The 24,072-nt window shown below is 38.2% G+C and overlaps 1 protein-coding gene across 1 annotated transcript in view; it reads left to right on the forward strand.

Annotated features, from left to right (window-relative positions):
* The window catches only part of ADGRL2 (adhesion G protein-coupled receptor L2), a 631,707-nt gene that overhangs the window by 242,955 nt on the left and 364,680 nt on the right, over positions 1–24,072 (forward strand). Inside the window, exon 4 of the mRNA XM_086717375.1 lies at positions 4,104–4,211. The gene's annotated coding sequence lies outside the window, so the exon portion shown is untranslated. The remainder of the gene's footprint in view (positions 1–4,103; positions 4,212–24,072) is intronic.

Raw genomic sequence — 24,072 nt, forward strand, 5'->3', positions numbered from 1 at the left:
GAAGCTCCTAGACACTTGTGGCATTCACTCAAAAGCAAGCTCTCTGACTTTATTACTGTCCCTGTTAATTTTGCTCAGGCAACTCTTCAGCCTTTCATTGATCTCTATATCTTTGGATTTGCTATTTTTGCCCTATACCACGCTGCCAAGGAGCAAACCATACTCTCTACTGAGTTGGAGAAGTCATAATCTTTTCACCTGCAGCCCTCAACTATTGACACCCTGCATGAATTTGTGCCATTCTCTTGGCCCCGCTAACCACTGAGATGCATTCCCTCCTCCTCTTGGATTCCTGGGTCTTCAATCTGTTTGCTACACACGGTCCTCTGACAAGGGTCTCTTCAGCCTATACAGCATCTCAGGCAGTATGACTTTACTGACAAGTCTCTGTAGTCTCACCATGCATGCTCCTTGGGAATACACTTGGCTGGCAGACACATCAACCAGACTCAGCTCTGTTTTCTAGTTGAGTCTTGAGTCTCGAAGTCTCTGGCCTGCCTTAACTCTTAAGCCTGGGCCTCTGCAAATTAGCAGCCAGACTCGGAGAGGTTCTTTTCCCCAACCAGGTGTCACTTGCAGGATTATCCTGTTAGGAAATTAGTCCCTTCTCTATGCTTATGTATGCAGTTTCCCATTTCAAATCTTTCCCTTCTCCCATAGCTCCAGGCACAGGGGGAAAAAAATTCAAGTTTCTACTACTCAACCAGAAACACCTTTATTTTTGAATTATTTAAATTTTTTTTTTCAACGTTTATTTATTTTTGGGACAGAGAGAGACAGAGCATGAACGGGGGAGGGGCAGAGAGAGAGGGAGACACAGAATCGGAAACAGGCTCCAGGCTCTGAGCCATCAGCCCAGAGCCCGATGCGGGGCTCGAACTCCCAGACCGCGAGATCGTGACCTGGCTGAAGTCGGACACTTAACCGACTGCGCCACCCAGGCGCCCCTATTTTTGAATTATTTAAATGTTCAATCTTTCCTGCCTCCCTGTGTGTGGGTTTCATTCTAACAAATGCACTATAGAAAGATCTAGATGTCTATTTTATTTGATTTTCTTTTGAATACATCTGGTTTTTTTTAAAAAATCAGTAAGAAAAGGCACAAACCATGAGGAAGGCATTCAGGGTAGATTAATTGCTTATCAAGTTTTCATTCTCTCCTCAAACTATATTGAACCACTTGTTTTACATGAATTCCAAAGGCTGGCACTAGCTTTTACTTCAGGAAATAAATGACACACGGTGTTATATTTTAAGGACCATTAAAACCTTGAAATTGCACAGTGACTTAAAAAACAACAAGTTATTTAGCCTGGATAGCTTCGTAATGGTTATACAATGGGGAAATTCATTGTTAAATGACCCTCCCACTCTAACTTCACATATAATGCTTGGCAGGAAGAGGAAGGAGAAAGGCCACTAGCATCCGGGTACACAGGGTATAATGTAAAGGGTGCACGAACATTATGGGTCTGCGTACTAAGTAGATCGGTGGGAATGCCCCAAAGTCTTCCTCGGAATCTGGTGCTTGTTGACCCATGGTTGGTGATCAGAAACTATTTTTGCCCAGATTAATGAGGCTAGGTCGTTGCTGTTGTTTGTCGTAAATCCAAAGCTCTATATTCTGTTACAGAATGTGTTCTTATCTATATGTTAATATGTTTGAGATAAGCAGCAGGAAGTAGCTATAATATTGTTAATGAAACTATTCTAATATATGATTTTGGAATTATAGTAAGTGCCATTTGAATCCGATGCTTCTATTGTCTAATTTATCACCGTTCTAACCTTTTATTTTACACCTTCATCCAGAACATCTATGAAAGCAGTGAAACCCAGCTACCATATTAAAGGCTGAATATGCCGCGTTCTAAAATAACAAGAATGATAACATTCGAGCAAAATCACAAACCACCACCAACAATAAACAAAACCCCCCCCCCCCCCACATTTTTATGATGAAAACCAAACTGCATTTGGGTCTATAAAGAAGCAATAATTGCTTAACTAACCAAAGTGATACAGTTCATTATTTTCTATTGCACGTTTATGTAGTTTTACCCCCTGAAGCACATACAATTCTGTTTTTTTTAAATATGATTTACATATGGCACTTGAGGAGAGATGTTTTAGAAAACCATAAAGTTTTCTTCCTTGTAAAAGCAATGTCCTTTCCTGTTAATGCCAAGGATGCTTTTCCCCAAGCTCAAGACAGTGTAGCCACTAATGAGGAAAACACGGCAAGTACCTCAGTTGAATGTTTTCCTTTGTTTATCTACAGGGAGTTCATTCTGCCATGGGAAGAATCCCTTAGTATCAATGAGTCTGAAAGTGCTCAAATACTGCCAAAAGGGAAGTTGCAAAGCTTTGTGTACCTGCGGTTTAAATTAATCCAAAGCGATGGAAAAGGAACGCTATCATCCCAGAGAACATCTTCACATCGTTTCCATTGTCTCCATTTATAAAATACCTTCCTATCTGTGTCGGTCCCGTTTGCGGTTCTAAAGTCACTGGTTGGCAATATTAGGAGATGTGCTCCTAACTGACAAACTCTGTTACTGGCACTTGCCACTTATTAAAGGAGTATGATGATTTGGGGCCTGTTTGGGGTTTCCAGAGTAGTTTCAGAGACTGACAATCAGTCCTTGAAAAACATTCTATGCCCAATAATAATGAGTACCTTCAGATGGATTTTTTTAAAAGGTGGCATTAATTCAGAATATAAATTAAGAGAATACGTTTGATGGTGAAAAAGTACAAACCTACCCACACATTTTGGTTTCATGTATAAAATATAAATAGCAAATGAACTCTCTCTTGTGTCCTCAGAGAGAGCTGCAGCTTTTTTTTCCTTCTGAAGGGTGTTCAAAATATGCTATTTTAAACATAATAATCCATAAATAAAATACAGAGCTTGCCAAAATAATTTTTTACCCATATATATAGGGCCTTTAGACACTGTTCTGAACCCTGATTTTCTCCTGAGATACAATTTAAGAGCTTAAAAATGTCTTTAAAAGACTTCCTATGAAATATGCAGGTTTTTTTTTAATTTGTGTTTCTATATGGCCAAATTGCTCTGTTGTGATAAATACTGTATGTAAAATTACCAGATTTCCTGGCATTCCATTTTTACAGGGGATACTGCATCATTAAGCATTGAAAGAATATAATATAACTATTGAAACTGCTTAACATATTTTGTAACCATAAATTATTATCCAAAAATATTTTTCAAGTAGATAAAAAGAGTTGTCAATTCTGCATAGTGAATGCCTCATAAGGGGCTCGTTTGTGGTTGAAAACTGAATAAAAGCAGTAAATTAAGACCAGACTTAACCATAGAGAAGCTGTAATCCATTGCAGATTTCCTTGGTGAATGAAGTATTGTTATGTGGATTTATCCTCCCTGCTTGTACAGTTAACCAGTCACATCTGGGGCCATAGTGCTGTCTGTGCTCACAGACAACTTGGGTTCACTAACCCCAAGGAGGGAAGCCCACTCTGGTTTGCCTCGTATCGATGGGTGCAAAAGAAACTTCACGATCATTTCACACGGGAGCCGCCTGTGAACAGGCGGATAGGATATCGAACCGCACCATTGTTAAGGGTGAGAGGGGTATCACAAAATGAGCAGGCACTTGAGAAACAGCAAGTGACTCCCGGCGTCCAGGTTTCTAACGGAAGGGTGTTAGCAGAGGGGGCCGGGACAAAGCCAAGTGAAAAGGTGGGTGTGAAAAAAAAGACGGTGCGTCTGGGCTTTCTGAATGCAGTCAGAGCTGAGAACTGATGGAAATATGGTATACATTAAAGAAGCATCACTCATCATAAATATTCAATTTCAAGAATTTAAATAGTTTACAGACATAGAAGCCCTTGATGATTATTTTATCCAGCATTGTTGATTTTCCTCTGTTGTCTGTTGGCAGCCACCATAATTAATGAATAAGATCCTGGAAGCCCTGACAATGAGTCGGTTTAGTCTTCGGTCTGTGTATTTTTCTTTGTGATTACATGCCAATAACATAACTGATTTGCCTTCTCGTAAATTAAACTGGGGGGACCAAATAAGTCCTATTTCTGCTATTATTTTTTTTTTTCAGAGCCCAATGTTTCCAAAGGACATTAACTTTGATTTCTCTGATGAAGGCTTGTGGCTGCGCCCCTCATGCTTTACGAAATACTACCAAGTCAGAGCCGAAAAGAAAACCGTAAGTGAATGTTATTTCAAGAACAGTTCTTTTTCATTATTTAGGAAAAATTTTCTCATACTTCTCTGTAATTCATCCCAATATGCTCACTTTGTAGGAAATGTGGGGAAAGAGGAGGGAGAGAGAATACACTTGTGAAATGCCTTTTTATTCCACGGAGGGCTGATATTTAAAAATCGTAAGACTCCAACATCTTTTTAAAACAGTATTTTTATAAATAAGGTCAGTTTTGCAAGAAAAAAAAGAGCTTATTTGTGAACATAAGTTACTACCTGTGCCTTACTATTCAGGTAAAATATAGGTAAATAAAGTATGGATATACTAGCTTGTTCGAGGATTCGAATCCTTCAGATAAAAAAAACTTTTTCTCAGATTTTTTTTTCAATATTGGAATATTGCTTTTCTTTTTAAGAGGGGAATATGTTTAGATTAATGAAACTGTTATCAGATTCAGCAGTTTTACAAAAGGATAAATAGGTGATTTGCTCAAGGAAAGACCATTGGGACTTAAAGTGATATGGAACTCCTTGCATTAGTAAAGCAATCCCAGAAAACATCAACTCTTCTGAATATGTGATCTCTATTTAAGTAAAGAAAACCACAACTTGATTACACCCATTACATCTTTACAAAAGTGCCTGTTTTTGAGGATAGCATAGTCTTAAAATCCCTAACACTGCAGGATATCTATATCTATATCTATATCTATATCTATATCTATATCTATATCTATATCTATATCTATATCATCTGTACCATCCATAATACTTCTGAAGTTGCAAAGCTTTTCCTTCTAGTTAGTGAAAGGGGGTACTATGCTAGTTGTCTGTAAGTTTAGTTCAAATTGCCTGCAAAAATTGTATAAGTGCCTGAACCTAAAGACAATGTTTTAATCAAATACAACTACTTAAATCGCCCATCCCCTCCCTTCCCCAAACCCACACCCCTCCTAAGCTAAACAGAGAAAGCGTCAGTAGAACCTGTTATCAGCAGCCAATTACTCTTTGGTGCTTTGGAGTTATCTTTTCCAAAATGGTTGCAGATTGATCAAAATAACGATTTATTGTTATACTTTTCCATGGCTTCTGTGTACTGCAACAATTTAATAAAGTAATAGGACTTCTCCTTGAAAGAAAAGGTGCTCATTAGCGTTTGTAATCCCATGTTGTGTGGCACGGTAAGTGTTGTGAAAAGGTTATGGATCTACTCACCGTAGCATCAAAAGTGTAAAGGTGATAGGCGAGATTCTCTTTGTTGCAAGTGCTGAGAAATAATCATTTAAAGGTCAGTTGCACTCAAAAAAAAAAAAGAGAGAGAACATTTGTTTAATAAGTAACTCATTTTGGGATATGCTGCACTTTTAAAGGTTACAGAGTAGACCAATTTGCCAGTGATGTCAGCAAGAAGTACTATTAAAGTCATTGGTCCTATTAAAACAATCCTTCGTAAAATTCAGATTGCATGCCTTCTCACAGAGCCCAGCACACATCAAAAAAGTGCCTAAGCTATTTATCATGTGGTTTCAAGGAAACATTGCCTTCTGCACTTTACCTTAAGTACTCATCTCCTCTTCAAAGTAACAAAGAAGTATTAAGTGGGAAAATATGTTAGTACACACACACACACACACACACACACACACACCCCATTCCACACCTGACTCATTCCATTTTGCTTCATTCTTTCAGTTTTATTAATTTCTAAGAACATGCCTATATGCCATGGATTATAAGATTTCTCACTGTGTCCTATACCAATAACTGTCTTGCTAGAAACTCTTACACGAATGCAAAACTATTTCTATCCTTTCCTATTCTAAGAGCAACCTCCCTCCCCTACCCTTCCTTTGAAAAGACAAAGAGAATGGGGTTTGGCAATGAAATGGAATATTAATCTCATAAGCAGACAAAAGAGAAGTAACAATAATTATAATATGGGTAAAATTTGTTTAATACCAGTTTTTTTTTTAACAGCTGAACAAAGGTAGTGGTTTATTTAATATAGCTTTTGTACTATTAAAATCTTTGCCTTCAGGGAACTGATGCACAAGAAATAAAAGTTATTTTGTTGTTTTTATAGTTAGCATTTTCGAAGCAGTGTTTTAAACTGGCAATACTTTTCTCTAGAAGATCAGCTCTTGCCCTGAGATGAGTATATGAATAAAAAAACTTCAAGAAAAATCTCTGCAGAAAGCAATCCCTTTGAACACTTGATTGCTTTAGAATTACATTTACTTTTTTTACTCTTTACATAGGTTGCAAAGCTCTCTAGTTGTGACATTTTGTTGGTGGTAAACAATGAGCTCTTAGATTTTTATAAGAAGTTGATTTTTAACATATGCTAAATAAGAAATTTAATCACAGTTTAAAACAATATACTTTCATGCAAACTTCTAAGGTTCGTTATTCAGACTGAAGGAAACTAGAAAGCTTATAACGCTTGCCCTATTGTAGAGTAAGAACTGTCTTTATGTACATAAGACATTGGCAATTAGAAGAAAATACGACACTCTTATTTCCAGCAACTTAGCTAAGAATCAAGTTATTCTCTTCATTTGCCTTGCTTTTCATTTGAAAGAGAGCAAAATCTATTTCCTGGGCAATTTTGCAGAGCAAAGATATTAATACTTTGGGGTTTAATTGTATCCTGTGTTTAAATACACTGTGGGTGAAACCCCAGACCTCTGCTTAATTGCTGTGAGAAAATAGCCTGATTTCTCTGAGATTAGGCACACGCTTATGTATACTTTGACCCAAGAGTGCCTCCTTCAGAATTAATCTTCTAAGGTAGAGGGATTTGCTTTTATATGTGCAGCAGGCCCATTCGTGACAAACGGGGCCTAATAAACTAACTTCACCCCCCAGACCCTGCTTTTGCTGTCAACGTTTTTCTTCATCTATTCATTTCACACATCTCTTGTCCGGTGGTTTATTAGCAAAACCCTGAACTGGGCGGGAGGAATAATTTTAGTGGTGTTTTTTAATTAGAGCTCTTTCAAATTTAAATCAAATACTTCAGAACTAAAATTGTAAAAACAAAAACAAAAACCTTTCATTTTTACCAATAAAACATAAAAGGTTCTAAAATAACTCCATTTAGGTAAATACCATAGCCCTGTGAAAAGGCAAACAATTCATATTTACTTAAAATTTTGTTCTGCAGCTGTATTTTGTTGGATTCATCTAATGCATGAAAGCACTTTTTCTTTCCCATCAGCAACATCAGAATTGTTTTTGCAAGATGTAGCAGAATGTTCTGGTTTTTAAATATTTATATTAATCAAAGTTAGGGCTGTTTATATTTTTTGGCAATAGGGCTTTTCTTTAAAAGTGATGCACTTCCATTTAACTAAACAAAAGTGTTGAAACAGCCTGTCATATAAACTTCAACATAGTACAGTTGGTAATAGAAATTTTGAAGACAGGAAGAAAGGGGTGCTAGTTTCTAGGCTTCAGGTTAAACATGGATTAATAAAATGTGCAACACTGGTAATTTCCAAGATTTTCCTGAGGAAATGTCATTCACTGCCACTTATAAACTATAGAGTCACCTGGTTGAAAGGTTTGCATTCAAGTTTTTGCTCTGCTTTCTTGGGGCATTGGTCAGTCAAACCTAAAAACTGGCTAAAAAAAATGACAAACCACTAAAGCTTGGGGCTTACTAAATCATTCAATTCCTTAAAAAACCTCCTTTATATTTTATATATTTCTAAACTCTTTTAGTAACGAACATTACTTCACATTACTTACCTGCAATCTTCTCTATTTGTGAGCAGAAATAGCTCAAATTGAAGCACTTTTTAGGTCAAATCCCCAACTATTTTTATTGCTATAAGGTTTGATTGGCTAATACAGAACCGTATGGTCTATCTAGACTCTTGTAAGGAAACAGAGTCTTTATTGAAGACATTTAAACAGCAAGCCAACCTTGATGAAACTCATTCATAATTATATATAACTCTCTTATACTTTGGATGATCCCAAATATTCTGGAAGCTTAGTAAGACAGCTTTTAGTCGATGGGGATATTGTTGTTGTTTGTTATTTTCATTTAGTAGTTCAAATTATATTAATTCACTTCTATGGAAAGGAATCCTAAACAGGAAGAATGGGACCAGAGCACACACTTAGTTCCTAACATAAAAGTTATAAATGCTTTTGTTTTCAGGGAATGGTACACACCTATCAAACAAACAGGAAGTATTATTATGCATTGCAGGCAGAGAGGCTAAAGGTCTCCTGTTCGAACTTTTGGCCTTTCCAGAATCTTGATCCTGCATTATTGTGTTTAACTTGTAAGTCTTGACCAGTAGCTGACTCTGAGAAAACATTTCCTGACATCATTTTCACAGGTGATATGGGATTATTATGCTTGCCGTTTCATTTTGAGTTGAGAATGGAAAGTCCAAGAGTGGCTTCTGGTTAATACTTCATACATGGTCTTTTAATTACCAGCTCAGGCTAACTCACTCACTTGACCTCTAGCACTCCAACTTCATTTTCAAACATTGGTTAAAATAATCAGTACACACACACACACACACACACACACACACTCACAAACATACAAAGACATTTAAAGGGGCAAAAGATGTGCCATAATGGAACAAAAGAGAAGCAGTCTCTTTTTAATCACCTCATTCGTAATATAAAAGTGGTGAGAGAAGAGCAAAAAAGGTCAGGGTGTAATAAATATAAAATTTAAATCTCTAAACCAATTTACTTTTTTTATTGTCCCAGCTAAAGCCAATAAAAGTAAACATGTATTCCACTTTGTCACACTATTGTGGATTATTATTAATATCTTGTTTCCAATTTTATGCAATTTTGGTATAATCCAAATCTGTGCATTATCTTGGGCAGGGGGTTTTGCTTGAGGTAATTGACATTACATAGTCTAAAGCACAGAAAGAAGAAAACATATCTATGATCTTTACTCATTTCCAAACAGAGGGGGATAATCAGACCACTTCTTCTATTGTGTGCCCTCCCTCTTCATTCAGAGTTTCTTTTGAAGTCAGAGGCAGCTGCAGCGGCTGAGGCTGAGAAATGTGGCTGGAGGAAAAGAATGAATATTATCGGGTCAGATTCTTATAACCAGGTTTTATGCCACATTAACCATCGAGTTTCCCATAAAGCAGAACCTTTTATTATCATTTTTACCTTCTGGTTTATTCCGAGATCACTAATGCAATTTCTAATAGTATACTGGGGATTTTCTTAAGTATACTTATTTGAACTTCCTAGGGCTGGATCCACAAGCCAGCCCCTCACAAACATAAATAAATGTTTTTAGAAAAATCTGAAAACTTAGAACACACCATTTCCTTCTTATATGAAAATCTAGTTGAATCAGAAACACTAGCCCAACAAACTGGCCTCCAGAGTGACTACAATGTAGAGAAGTTATGAAGGGGGTAAAGGGTTACACTGGTAAAGCAGTTTTCTCTCAACTCTCCTTTTCTTGTTACCACCCTGAAGGAGAGATCAAACATAGGATTGCATTTATGTCACTGAGCTAAATTTCAGGCTTGCTATCGCCACTTGAAAGCTTATTTCTTAGCCCCTGTTTGCTGCAAATCACAGGGACTATGAACTGATGTGAATTCATAGCAGGTAAATTTACATAAACTCACGTGATACTGGACTAAAGGTTGGTCTGTCATTTGGCTTAAGTGAACAGACAGTTGTTCAAAGACTCTCTTCAGTGTTTAAGTCTCCAACAAGAGGAAAATGATTGAAGGCAAGAACTAGAATAGAACTGACCAGCCTGTCAGACTGAGGAGCTATCTAAGAACATGCCAAGTTCTTCATCAATTTATAGATAGATAGATAGATAGATAGATAGATAGATAGACAGACATATATACATATCTAGAGAGAGAGAGAGAGGGAACTATGATAGGCAATGTGATCACTATTGCTGATACAAAAACAAATTATATGGCCCTTGAAAATTTTTAATTTATGTTTGGGGGAGAAGACATGTTAATAAACAATCACAAAAAATAAGACAAACATCATAGCACAGGTGAGTACTTAAGTTAAGAAAAGAGTTCTTAACTCTTCCTGGAGTTTGGAAAAAAAGTTCAGAAGTTGGTCAATAACAGCTTCACAGAAAAGTTGATAAACAATCTGTGTCAAAGTAGAAGCAGGTATTCACAAGCAGAAGAGGTGAGAAGAGCCATCCCAGGCAGAAGGCATAGCATGGATTCAAACCAGAGCATACCTAATTCAGGGAATAAAAAGTTGTTTGGGTTGACTGCAGCACATGGTGTATAGGCTGTAGAGTGGGGGAAGAGTCTACTGGAATTCAGTTCAAAATTTCAGCCCAATAAACAAAACTTGTATGCCATGCTAAAGGGTTGAGACTTTATCCGGGAAACAGTGGAGAATCACCAAAATGTTTAATCAGGGGAGTAACATGATCAGAATTGTATCTGAAAAGATAGTCGACATCAGTACTGAAGAAGTCTTGGAGAGTAACAAGAATAGAATAATGGTCATCAGTTATAGTAAAGTTGAGCATTGAAAATGAGTAAGAGCCTCTGCTATGGTAATAAATTAAGGAGAGACCTTAGGAGGTGGCAACCTCAATCTATACAACTTTCCAAGTGCATCCTATCAAATTTGGGTTACAATGATATGGGTGAATAAAAGATTTTTCCAGTATACTTAATAGTAGAAGATAGTATCCTGAGTCAGAATTCCTAGAAATAGGGCTTGAGATTGAAATTTTTCTGAAAATGATTTATTAGGGGAGTGCTTTCAGAAGAGGAGCAGGAGAATAGTATAAAAGCACTTAGCCAAGAAGGATGTGGTCTCTACTGAAAACTAGCTCGGTCTGGTCCCTTGGAGAACTCTGGAACATAAGTTGTACCACAGGGTTAATGCCTCTCATTCCCAGGAAGGGTAACTCTCGGCTGAGTTGGAAATGTTCCACTGAGGGCAAAGCTTTGTCAAGAGTACAGCCATGAGCTGTTAGCAGCCAAACACAGCCACTAGTGGATGGGAGAGACACCAACAACTGCCCTGCACTCCATCCCTCAGGCTGCCCAGACCCACTTGTTTCTTATATCAAGTTTGCTGCTTCCAGGCACGGCTGCTTCAAGATTCTAGTTGGCCACATTTTTTGGGCTGATGCAGAAAAGAAGAGGTAGCAGAGGCTTCGCTTCCCCTACTGCAGTTTGTTCCAAGGCTATGACGTAATCATCATCGTCCTCCTCCATCCCCTTTCTCCATACTCCTCCTTATGGGCTGGAGCTTCTGCAGGTCTACATAGATTGCCTTTAAAGGTAAACCAAGTCATCAGCTCTAGGTATCTGAGCTCCAGCTTACTGTGCTCTGATCAAGTTGTTGTTGCTGTACTTGCCTACTACAGTTAAACAAAGTATGGGAACACCAAAATACATCCCAACAGATCACCTGAGTGACAAACACATTGCTGCTTGCCTCTGAAATGCGGCCTCATTGATGCCTCCTCATCATAATCAGGTCAGTTTCTCTGCCAATATAGTAACATTTTTTGTGGCGCCAGCTAGTCTACTGGCACAAAGAGCCCAAAGTAATATGGCAATAGCTTTATGTTTACTGAGACTCTTGCTCTATCCCCTGGTGGGAGTTTCCCTCCACTGGGACCTAAGACCTAAGAACAAAGTTGCAGACATGGCTCACTGGAAGTGATAGTGAGTGGGTTCATTTTATATATACCCTTTGATTCCTGGACTCATATAGTACATACATATCGGGGATAGAGCACTGTATAATATCTACTGGTTTGAAGTGTATACAAAACCTAGGGCACCTGTGTGGCTCAGTCCGTTGAGTATCTGACTCTTGATTTCAGCTCAGTTCATGATCCCAGTGTTGTGGGATCGAGACCCTCATTGGACTCTGTGGTGAGCATGGAGCCTGCTTGGGATTCTCTTGCTCTCTCTCTCTCTCTCTCTCTCTCTCTGCTACTCTCGCTAGCTCATACTCTCTCTCTCTCTCTCAAATAAAAAAAAAAATAAAGTGTATACAAAACCCTAAAAGATGGTACTCATCCTCAAAGGAGATCATCTCTATGTTGGTCCCTTAGTGTACCAGAGTAGAGTAGGGCCAATGAACCTTAGGCTCACGTGTCCACTGCCATACTTCCTCTGCCATAACGTGAGTCCCTTGGTCCAATTAACATGATGTTATACATATAGTGCACACACATGATATTATGCAGAATGTCCAGATAGTTCCAGTCCCTGAAGACTATATATTTTTACTAAGCTGGAGAATTAAAAAACACTAAGACGAACCAAGACTGCTGTTGCTCATCCATATGAATGCAACTTCTGATCCTCCTTCCTGATGGGTATTGAAAATAACATATTTGCCAGAAAAATAGCCACATACCTTATATCCAGTTGATTTACCCTAGTGCATATATCACATACCACAGGGCAGCTGCAATTGAAACTACAATTTGGTTAACTTGGCAGTATTCCACTGTCATCTGCCATGATCCATCTAGTTTGTGTATCATCTTGACTGTTGAATAACATGGAGGAAGGATGGGGATCCTCATCCCTGCATTCTTTAAATCTATGAGAACGGCACTAATCTGTGCAATTTTCCTTAGGATGTAATCATTGATTTTGATTTACTAACTTGACAAGGAAGATAGTTTGAAGGACTTCCACATGGCTTTTGCTAATGCAATAGCTGACCGAGAAAACAATGGTACAATTCTACCACCTTCTAATAGATCCATTCAATTATACATTCAAGGACTAGGTAAATGACCACTGGTGAACATGTAGATTCAGTAGACCCACCATGAAATGAACCTGGGTCAGGACTCTATTTATTTCCCAAAATTTATATATCCCCACTTTAACAGGGATCCATTAGGTGCTCATACCTGTATCTAATAGTCCCAGACAGATCTGGATATCCCTTTTCCCCTAGTGTACAGTGTCCTGAGTAAATAGCTCTTGTCCTTTGGGGGAAGGACTAGGGAGTCATACTTCCCATAATGTTGCAGTTCCTTTCACATGGGACCCAGACTTTCCTTCAGTCAGTAGGTTCTAGGTCTGAGAATTGGCTCAGGTCTGAAGACAGAGCAAGAGATTAAGATTTTCATTCAGTGGCCTGATCTTCAGCCTTTTGCTCATCTATTTTTTTTTTTTTAACTCTCTTGATTATATATACAAATAATACCCTGATTGTCTGCTCATCTCTCTTTCATAAGGTAACCATTTGCACGGGTACTTTGGAACATCCTCCACCCTCACCCAGAGGACAGCCATTCCAGCCTTGCTTCCCTTTGTGGTGATTGCACCCATTTTGCTTCTGATAGTCAGTGTTGCCCTGTAATCTGGAACCTACCATCCCCATTGCTATTCAATGGACTCCAGCCCTATAACATCATCTCCAACTATCCCTGGTCTAAAAAGAACTATATTTTTCGAGTGTCGGAATCCCCTTCATCAGCAGATTCTTCACCATGTTAATAAACAGACTGTTCTGCAAGCCCTCCTGAGGAACATAGTCAAATATGGATTTTTCAGTCTTACTTAATAGACCCTTTTTTCATCTCTATTTCCTATCTGTTTTTTCCTTCCTCCACTATCTATTACTACTACAGTGCTGGGATCTCTAATTTGTTTCATGTGAACCATCACTTTTTCCAAAAAACCAAGAGCTATCCCAGTCTTATATTAGACATATCATCCAGGACCTTGCTATGGTGTTATATTCTGTGTCACAACACAGTAACCGTATCTGTGAACAGTTCATACGCTTATATTCTGCCCGTGTTGATCCAGCTCCTTCTGAGTCCCCTCCCAGGCATACATGTCAGCCAATGCCTGGCACTTCCTTGGTATATAGCTCCTCTCCTCCCTTAGTAGGTCATTACTTTCCTAGTCAAGAGATGTTAACATGCAACCCTACGATGAAAAGTACAGACAGATCCTGAAGATTGCTTGGTAAGGAGCCTGTCTCATCTGAGACTTCATTATAGCCTTCAACACAGAGGATCTCTTTTCCAACAAGACAGAAAGAGCTTACTAGCCACTGAGACAGACCAAAAGTGTTCAGAAGAACATATAGATTTAGGGTTTTCAACGACCCAAATACCCTTATCTCAAACTTCAAGATGTTACTCCTTTTCTTTCAGGGCTCTGACTTTGGCCTAAAAGACTTGTCTCTTTAAATGCTTCTAGTGAATCTTTCTGATTCCCACAGTTTGCTTTAAAGTCTGAATAACAGATCTGAGCCCATGTGGCAGATAGACTCTTAGATGGCTCCCAATGAGCCCTGTCTCCTGGCATTTACACCATCGTATAATCTACTCCCTTGAGTATAGCCTGGCCTTCAGATTTGCTTTTAGCCAACAGAATATGGCAAAGGTGATGGGATGGCACTTCCTTGATTAGGCTACATTAGGCTACATAAGATTGTCACTTTCTTCTTGCTAGCAGAATCCCTCTCTTGGTGGCTTTGATGAATTAATAGGACATATTAGAGAGGCCCATGTGCAAGGAACTAAGGATGGCCTTCAGCCAACAGCTCATAAGGAAATGAATCTTGTCAATAATCACAGGAGCTTGCCAGTAGATGTTTTCCCAGTCAAGCCTTCAGGTGAGACTGTGCCCCAAAAACACATTGATCGTAGCCTTCTAAAAGACCCTATAGTAGAGGACCCAGTAAGCCATCCCTCAACTCCTGACCCATAGAAACAGGGAAATAATCAGGATGTGTTGTTTTAAGCTGTTAAATTTGTGCTAATTTGTTACACAGTAGTAATAACACATAGCATGTCTTTTTCTCTCTTCAGTGCATGAATGGTACTCACAGTCACTCAAATGCACAGTCCTTACAGTTTCAATTTCTTTATACCTCACAAAACAAAGACCTTAAACTAACTACAGCTTTCCCTTCTACCTATATCTCAATCCAACTTACCACCATGGATGAAAATTTTAGCCTGGAGTTAGCAAGATTTTTCTAAAAAGGAACTGCTAATAAATATTTTAGGTTTTACAGGCCACATAGTGTCTGTCTCAAAACTCAGCTCTATCTGACAATACATATATTAATGATACAATACAATACTAATGAATGTGTTCCAATAAAACTTTATTTACAAAAAGCAGTGAGCTGTGTTTAGCCCAAAGATTATAGTTTGCTGACCTCTGTTCTTAATCACACTGCTACAGAATGCCAGGGACTGAAATATTGTACCTACCACCAGCGACACAGAGGACTCACTGCCATCTTCCTCCGGGATTCTGTCTTAGACTCTGCCTCCTGGGACTGTTCTAATACAATCCATCTTGGCTTCTGTTCTCTAAAAGCAAAATTGAAGAAAAAGATTCTTATAAAAGGGATTTATTGAGGTAGTGCTCTTAGGAGAAGTCAACGGGAGGAGAAAAAGGAGGGCAAGGGAAAAAGCCAAGTAAGGATGTGTGCTCAGCTGAAAACTGTGAGAGCCTTGTCCTCTGGAGCACCAGAGTTCAATCCATCCTTCAATCCACCTTTTATACTCCACATAGATCAGTTAATCATTGGCTGCTGGCTGCCCCCATGGGGGTACATTCCAAGCAAGGCAGCTTCCTTCTCAGAAGATAAAGGCAGCTGTGAGCCTTCAGTAACCATCCCTTACAACAGCTGGAGAATGGGTATTTCTCTATTCCTCCTGTGGGGCAACTTTTACCCCAATTAAACTCTTCTTAATAGCTGCGAAACATTTTCATTAATTTCTAAATGCAAACAGGGTGGTTGAAATAGAAAGAATATTAACGATGCTTAAAGGGATGCAAATCCTTTCTGTTAGTTTTTGTTATATATTCTATAGGTGTTGCTGATTATCACTTTCCTTGGCCTTCTGTCATACTGCAACCAACATAGTCAACGTGGATAAAATTGAAATGATGGTTTGGGGAGCAATTAAGGAAAACATGGGCAGTACCAAGATGCAAAACAAATTGCTCAAAGTTCTCATATCATCCTGTGTTTGCTTTCACGTAGCATAACGGCAATCACCATGGAGACCAGCTGCTTCAGTTTCTCTCCCACTCCATCCCATACTAGCTGTGTGAGCTTGAACAAGTTATCTAAATTTTCATGGCTCCACTTTCGATCTGTAAAATGGTGCTAATACCACTACCTAGCACATATGGTCATTGTAGGGGAATAACTGAACTATTACATGCAGTGTTTAGAACAGTACTTGGTACGTAGTACACACTTAGTAAATGTTAGCTTTATTATTATTATTGGTGGTGTTATATTGATTGTGACCACTAACTTACCTATTGTTATATTCATGTAACTTTTGCAGTGTATCCCTAATTTCACTGTGTGTTTTGGGCCCTATTTCTTTTCCCTGCACTTCAGAATGCTAGAAAATAGATTAGTCTGCTCTCAAGCAAAAATCCAAGTCTCTCTTTTTTTTTAACGCCCAAGGGAATTCTGCAAAGAGCCATATTCTTGAGTCCCTTCTGTGGAGAAAGAGTCGGAAGTGTCCCTATGCTTCTAAACGAAAAGCAAGAAAAAAAAATTTTTTTTCTCTTTCCACATCTGAGATAATTATCCTTTAGTAATAAAACTTCAAGAGCCTCCAATTTGGGGAAGGTAAAATTATGCCTTCATTTCCCAGTCTTCATCGTCTGTCTGGCATTTCTACTTCTCTTCATCTTTATAAATCAGTACCTCTCTTCATTTTCATAAAGCACTGCTCAATAAACAAGAAAATAGGAACCAAGCAACAGGGAGATTTGGAAGAAAGATCACAATTATTTGACGAGTGAAACATCTGGAAAGGGATCATGGCCTCATTATCTTTCAAAAATAGTTAATGAAACTCTTCTTTTCATGCACTGATGAATTGTAAATGGAAGTACTTCATCAAACATTAACTAAGAAAATGTACGCCAATGCTGTGGATAAGTCGTCATTCTGCTCCATAAATATTTATTCTGACGATAGTTTTTAAACCAACCAGCTTCCTTTTTATAAGGAAAATTTAAGTTGGTATATTTATTTTAGATTATATTACAGAACTTTTCAACAGTTGGGATTCTTAAAAACATTTGTTCAGTTCCTTTTCCGATTTAAAATTAGTGGCTTAAATAGAATGAATCATAATGTAGTAGGAATTCACTTATCAGGTGAAAGATTGGTCTCACCTATTACGGGGTCTTGCCGTTTCCTTGGCAATGTAAAAGTCTGTCTTAAAAAATTAGAAATCTTTTTGAAATCCTGCTCTTCAGAAGGAAAATATTTAAAATCAATAAGCTATTGGACGGCAAACAACTTTTGAAGGATAATTAAGCTAAAGAACTAAATTATTTCAACCCAAACGTGATTATGCCTTTCTGGTTTAAAAACTCCTTCTTTTCATGAGGACTTAAGTATAATATAATAAGGAACAACTGGTGTCATGTGAGCCAACAAATGCATTAAACATCAACACACTGCATTGTGTCTATTTGATTCAATCACCAAACACTTATTGAGCACCGCCTAAATGCCAGGGACTGTGACAGGTGCTAAGGATGCAAAAATGAAACGGTGGTTACTGCCTTCAGGGAATTCATAGTCTAATGCAGGCGACAGCCACTGTGCCAACTACCTATAATCCAGTATGACAAGTGCTGTACTAGCAGCATCAGCTAAGTATTATGGGAGTAGGGGAAAAAGTGACTGTCCAAATGTAGTTTAAAATTGGGAAATGCAATAAGAAGCTTTTAAGAACCAAAGATCACCAAAAAAAAAAAAAAAAAGTGGCCAGTACATGAATGAAGATTAGCAAAAGCCTTCCTGGGAACAAACAGAGAGGAAAATACTTAACTGTAACCTCCCAGGAAAAGCAGGAGAGTAAAATCACTTAAAGAGCCACAAGATTGCGAGCACTGTCCCTATTTTAACATCTCAGGAATTTTTTGATGGGAACTCAATTGTGACTCTAATGACAGACCTCATTCTGTGCAATAGTATCCCTGTAACTCTGAATGTGCTAAATTTCACTGAAATCATTAGCAATTACAAAAGATCATTATTTCAACATGGCAGAGTCAACCACATGCTAAAACTAAACTTGCACTGTGGTCTATTCAGTTCTGGAGTAAATGTGGTCACAATCGATTAATATCTAAGAAAATTATGGTGTGACAAAAAGTGAAATGCTCAGCTCTTCATTCAGTTAATAAAACTCATTTAGTCGGCAAGATATAATTACACGAACCTGCAATGTGAATGTATTGCTTTGGCATTTGCTTTCATATCTTTTTAGGCTGTTAAATATATTGCCAACCACAGTTCTTTATCTGACTTATTTTTTCCCCCATTTTGCTTCCAGAATGCATAGGTTTTACTTTTTTTCTTCTAGACAGGTTTCTGAGTAAGGAGGTTAAAGTGTATGAAGTGAAAAAAAACATTTTTTTTTTCCTGAAAAATTTCCCACACATTTTATTTGGGAGGTATCACACAAGGTTGAATAGTCTTTAATCCTCTGCTCAATGTTCAACTTGCTTTTTTGGTTGGTAAGCGGACACTACCATCTAAAACTACAGCTTCTTAAACTTTCCTGTCTGTCTTCGAACTGTCTGGCTTGGGTCAGCAAGATTTTTTTTTAATCTTTTTGAATATTTGAATAATGTGATCAACTTTTAAAAGCACTCTACAAAATAAAGATTTAAAGTCGGTCCCTGCCCTGTGAATTTATAATAGAATGAAAAGGCACCTTCCAAACAAAGAAAAGATGGAAAGATATTCTTCCCTAGAAAAGTAAGTGACAATAGGGAAAAGCCAGTCGTCTCTTTTTTAATCCTTTGTCTTTGACATCTGTCATTTTGGGGAGAGGGTTATGTGGGTGTTGGGTGGTATTACAGTAGCAGTTGAAAAGTTCTCTTCACCTCGTGGTGCGAATTCTTTACCCTTTGTCAATAACTTCCTATCTTACATTATTATTTTTGATATTTTTCTCTTTAGCTCACAGCTAGAGAATTTTATTTGCAAATATCTTACGCCTTTGAATTAAAGTTTGTAAAACACAATAGCAGCAACAATAATGATTAAAATGTATGAATTTATTAGTGTTGCACAATTTTCAAAGCATATATATACATACATATGTATGTATATATATACATATGTATATATACACATATATATGTGTATATATGTATATATATGTATACATATACATATATATGTATATATATGTATACATATACATATATATGTATATGTATATATATTCATTTGATCCTCACAGTAACTGTGTGGATAGGTGGGGCAGGTATATTGTTTTTCTTTTACATGTGAGAAACTTCAATACTTTAACTGGGTTCCCTCAGAAGCATATTCTAACACAAGGCACAGTAATTCCCCCTTATCTGCAGAGGATACGTTCCAAGATCCCCAGTGGATGCCCAAAACCATTGTAGTACCAAACCCTATAGAGACTTTTTTCCTGTACCACACACCTATGATAAAGTTTAACTTATGAATTAGGCACAGCAAGAGATTAACAACAATAACTGATAATAAAATAGAACAATCAAAACAAGATGCTGTAATGAAGGTTCTGTGAATGTGGTCTCTCTCTCTCTCTCTCTCTCAAAATACTGTGTTATATTGTATTCACCCTTTTTCTTGTGGAGCTGTGAGATAAAACGCTTCCATGATGACATGAAGCGAAATGAATGACGTAGGCACGGTGACGAAGGGCTAAGCTACTGCTGACCTTCCGACAACACCTCAAAAGGAGCATGTCTGCTGCCAGATTGCCATTGACTGCAGGCAACTGAAACCATGGAAAGTGAAACCCAGATAAGGAGAGACTATTGTAATTTATTCGGGAGCTGATCCCAGGAAACAATGGCAAGGCGCGAGAAATGAGACAGGGAGTGGAAAAAAGGCAGTAAAAAGTGCATTTTCGAGGCAGTTCCAATTTGGCAACTGGAGCTCAATCCTGCTGGGGTCCCCTAAAAGATGGTGCAGAACACAACTTGGTATCAGCCCAGCCAAGGGGCAAACAAGCTGGTGTATCTATTTACCAACTCTCCATTCATCTTTGGTTGAACTTGGCCACCAGAGAAAACAATTCTAGGGCATTTCTGGCTTGCTTTATTTGCAAAGTGAGCTTATTCTCAGAGAAAAAAAAAAAAAGCCCTCAGCCCCAGAGTCACTGGTGTCAGTCTTCAGGTGCGGAGGTGGATGCTGAGTGAATGTAGGTCGGAGATGAAGTCGGCTGACCAGCCTCAGCAATGGTGGGACTCATCAATCCAAAGTCACACATCTAATGTAGGCAAGGCCAGGAAGGGAGCGGGTAGGTACCCTGATACAGTAAAATAGATGGCATTCCTTGTGCTCAAAGCGTACATTCGGAGAGAGAAGAGAGAATATATGAAACCATGGAAAAGTATTCTTTGAAAAGGTCTTACAGTAATTGGAGATGTATTTGCCCTGTACATATAGTAAAATTATTCAAAACCTGCAGATATTTTTTTTTAATTTTTTTTTCAACGTTTATTTATTTTTGGGACAGAGAGAGACAGAGCATGAACGGGCAAGGGGCAGAGAGAGAGGGAGACACAGAATCGGAAACAGGCTCCAGGCTCCAAGCCATCAGCCCAGAGCCTGACGCGGGGCTCGAACTCACGGACCGCGAGATCGTGACCTGGCTGAAGTCGGACGCTTAACCGACTGCGCCACCCAGGCGCCCCAAAAACCTGCAGCTTTTATAGAATGCAAAGAAATATCAATCCACGATCCTTTACACAGCAAACATGCTAATATCCTGCCAAAATACATCACCAAGGCTTTCAGTCCAGTTGAGGCATTTTGCCAAGGACAGTGGAACAATTTTAGTATTTACAAGCACCATAATATATTTAAAGGACATGTATATTGCAGAAAATTATGACAAACATCATGTAGACAAGTCACGGCCAACGCGCATGTGCCACCACTTGATAGCCTCTTCGCACCAGCATCACTCACTCTCCGGTAGTAGTGGGTTTTCACAGTTGTGAAATATTTGCATACAGATGTGAAGGTATTCTTGCGGCTTACTCAATAAACCAGAATGGGGCTTTATGCACCCCTGAGTTTTCAATTAATGTTGTTGACAGAATGAATGGCTATTTATGCCAACCAGCCTTTCATGTTCATTCATGGTATACAATACCTAAGCCTTAAAGACCTCATCTAAATGCCTCCCCTCTTAGGAGGGTGCTTATAGATTCCATTGTATATATATGGGGTAGCATAAGGTTCAATGATCCTATCTAATCAGCAGAGTGAAACTTACATTTTAGCAAAGCCTCCTGAAGCCTTTGTTCTGCAATGGGGCATTATCCTACAACTCCTACAATAAGTCAAATGTCTATACAAAGATCTTAGACAAGCAATGTCTGAACTTAACTTTCCCAAATATCTCTATCTATCTCTATCTATCTATCTATCTATCTATCTATAGATACAGAGATAGATAGATCTAGATATAGAGATATCTATCCCTGCATCTATAGATATAGAGATAGATATAGACAGATAGATAGATGATAGATAGATAGATAGATAGATCCCACCCTCACCATATCCTAACACTCAAACACTTGGGAAAAAGATACCTACACAGGAAAATTGTTTTCATGGTAAATCCCTAGTACACTCATCTCTCTGACTGTGTGAATAGCACATAGTTGGAACCCAATAAATGCTTGATGAACTTAATCAACAAGCAAGTTGCAAAACTATCAACCTTGGCCACCGTATGATCTAAATTTTCTATAACATCGTATTAGTTTCTGAACCATGAAAGGTAAAAGCAAGGACCCTCCTTTACCTTAGCCTCCCCCAAAATCTTTTCAAGCAGGGAAAGAAATATGGAAATGTTATCTCAGATAGGTGTTCATGGTAGATGAATGAAATACCACCTTTCTTTTTTTTTTTAGTATTTTTTAAAGTTTATTTATTTATTTTGAGAGAGAGGGAGAGAATGAGCAGGAAATGGAGAGAGGGAGAGTGAGAATCCCAAGCAGGCTCTGTGCTGTCACAGAGCCTGATGCAAGGCTTGATCTCACAAAGCATGAGATCATAACCTGAGCTGAAATCAAGAGTCGGACGCTTAACCGAGTAAGCCACTCAGGTGCCCCAGAATACCACTTTTCTACTTGGATTAGGGATGGAAAATTCCATTGGGTGTAGTCATCATTCATTTTAATTAAAATCAGAACAGTAATTTTTCCTTCTATACAGTTTTTTTAAGAACTTTCACAAATATATAAGGTCTTTTTCCTTGCACGTCAGCCCTATGAAGTGACTGAGGATTACTCTCTATTTTTCAGATGAGAAAACTGAGTCATTAAGCTTAAGTGATGGTCCCAAATTTATATATTTAAATGGGAAAAAAGCCAGACTTCCATGCAGGTGACCTCAGAAATTGGGATACTGATGCAAGCTTATCATACATAATCTAACAGAGCACATTTTAGAGGTTCAAACTATGTTTCCTAAGTTTTAAGATGCCACATAAAAAAAATGCAGACATGTTTATTTACTTCTGCAAAGCAAATTAAATGTGTAGTCCATGCATTATTGATGTCTATTATTTTAATTCCTAAGAAGTATGTGTATCAAATTGCCTTTAAAAGAGAAACTATTAAAACAACTTGTATTTACAGGCCTTATTAGTTTATGCTCAAGTATTTATTTTACCGCTAACTTTAGGACAGTGATATGACGTGACACTATTTTCAAAATATGAGGTGTTGTTCCTGGAGCACACATCAGTGCTTGCACACCAAGGGTGTCCAGGCTGGGCTGAGAAGATACCAAGGTTAGAGGCTCCTCATTAAGGGTTCATGTGCAACAAGCAAAGAAGTCAGGCTAAATGGTCACCAAAGGCCTCAACTGTCAACTAACCTCAAAAGTTTTTTTTTAGTTTTTACAACCTTCTCCCAACAGTTCTAGAAAAACCTCAGTCGTCCTAACCTATATGTAACTTTTTTCTTTTCAAGTAAAGTTCATGTTCTTCTGAAATGTTTCTCCTGCTCTATGGCCAGCACAGACAACTAGGGACAGACAGGCCCAGCATAGACCCCAGGCCTCTTAGAGCTAATTTAGGGCAAAGGCAGACAGATGCCTCAGGCAAATATTCAGAGGACTCTCAGGAACTCCAACAGCAGGGGAAATCACTGCCCGATCACACTATGACTATCAGAATTTTAAGTCTGAAAGAGAATTTAGAGATTATTTAAAACGATACACTCATTGAATAGATTAGGAAGTTCTCTGAGAACTTCTATGCCTCGCCCAAGTCAATGGCAAAGCTAGAGATAAAATACACCACTCAGAGTGAAATAAAATACATTTATTTGTTTCAAAACATGAACTATAATCAAGGCAGACTAGGGGTGAAGCTCGTGGGCCAGACTGAAGAGCACAAGATTTCCAAGTAAATCTTGATTTACTTAGAAGCCTTGAGACGGAATAGAACAAGTCAGTTTGGCCTCCCTGCCTAAATAATGAGGTTAATATTTATTTCTGAAAAGGCTTAGATCTATCATCTAAAGCCTTAAATCATATCCATTCAATGCCAGGCTTAAGCATTATAGTAATGAAAAGGAACAGCCAGTCTGAAACACAGAGGCTGATGATAGATGCTAAAATAATGAGTATGCTACCACCCCGTGCATAGGTGATCATCGGTGAGGGAAGGGCCTGACTAACAACTGCTTTCTCCTTGGTGCAGTGTAGAGTTGAGCAGGATGATTTATAAACCTCAACACATTGAAGACCAAAAAAATAAATCATTAAGGAGCACAGCTCGTGATTCAACTTGCTTTTTTTTTTTTCTAACATGGGTAATA

This window comes from Puma concolor, chromosome C1 (genome assembly GCF_028749965.1).
Source record: "Puma concolor isolate L17-30 chromosome C1, mPumCon1.1.hap2, whole genome shotgun sequence".
Classification (NCBI taxonomy): Eukaryota; Metazoa; Chordata; class Mammalia; order Carnivora; family Felidae; genus Puma; species Puma concolor.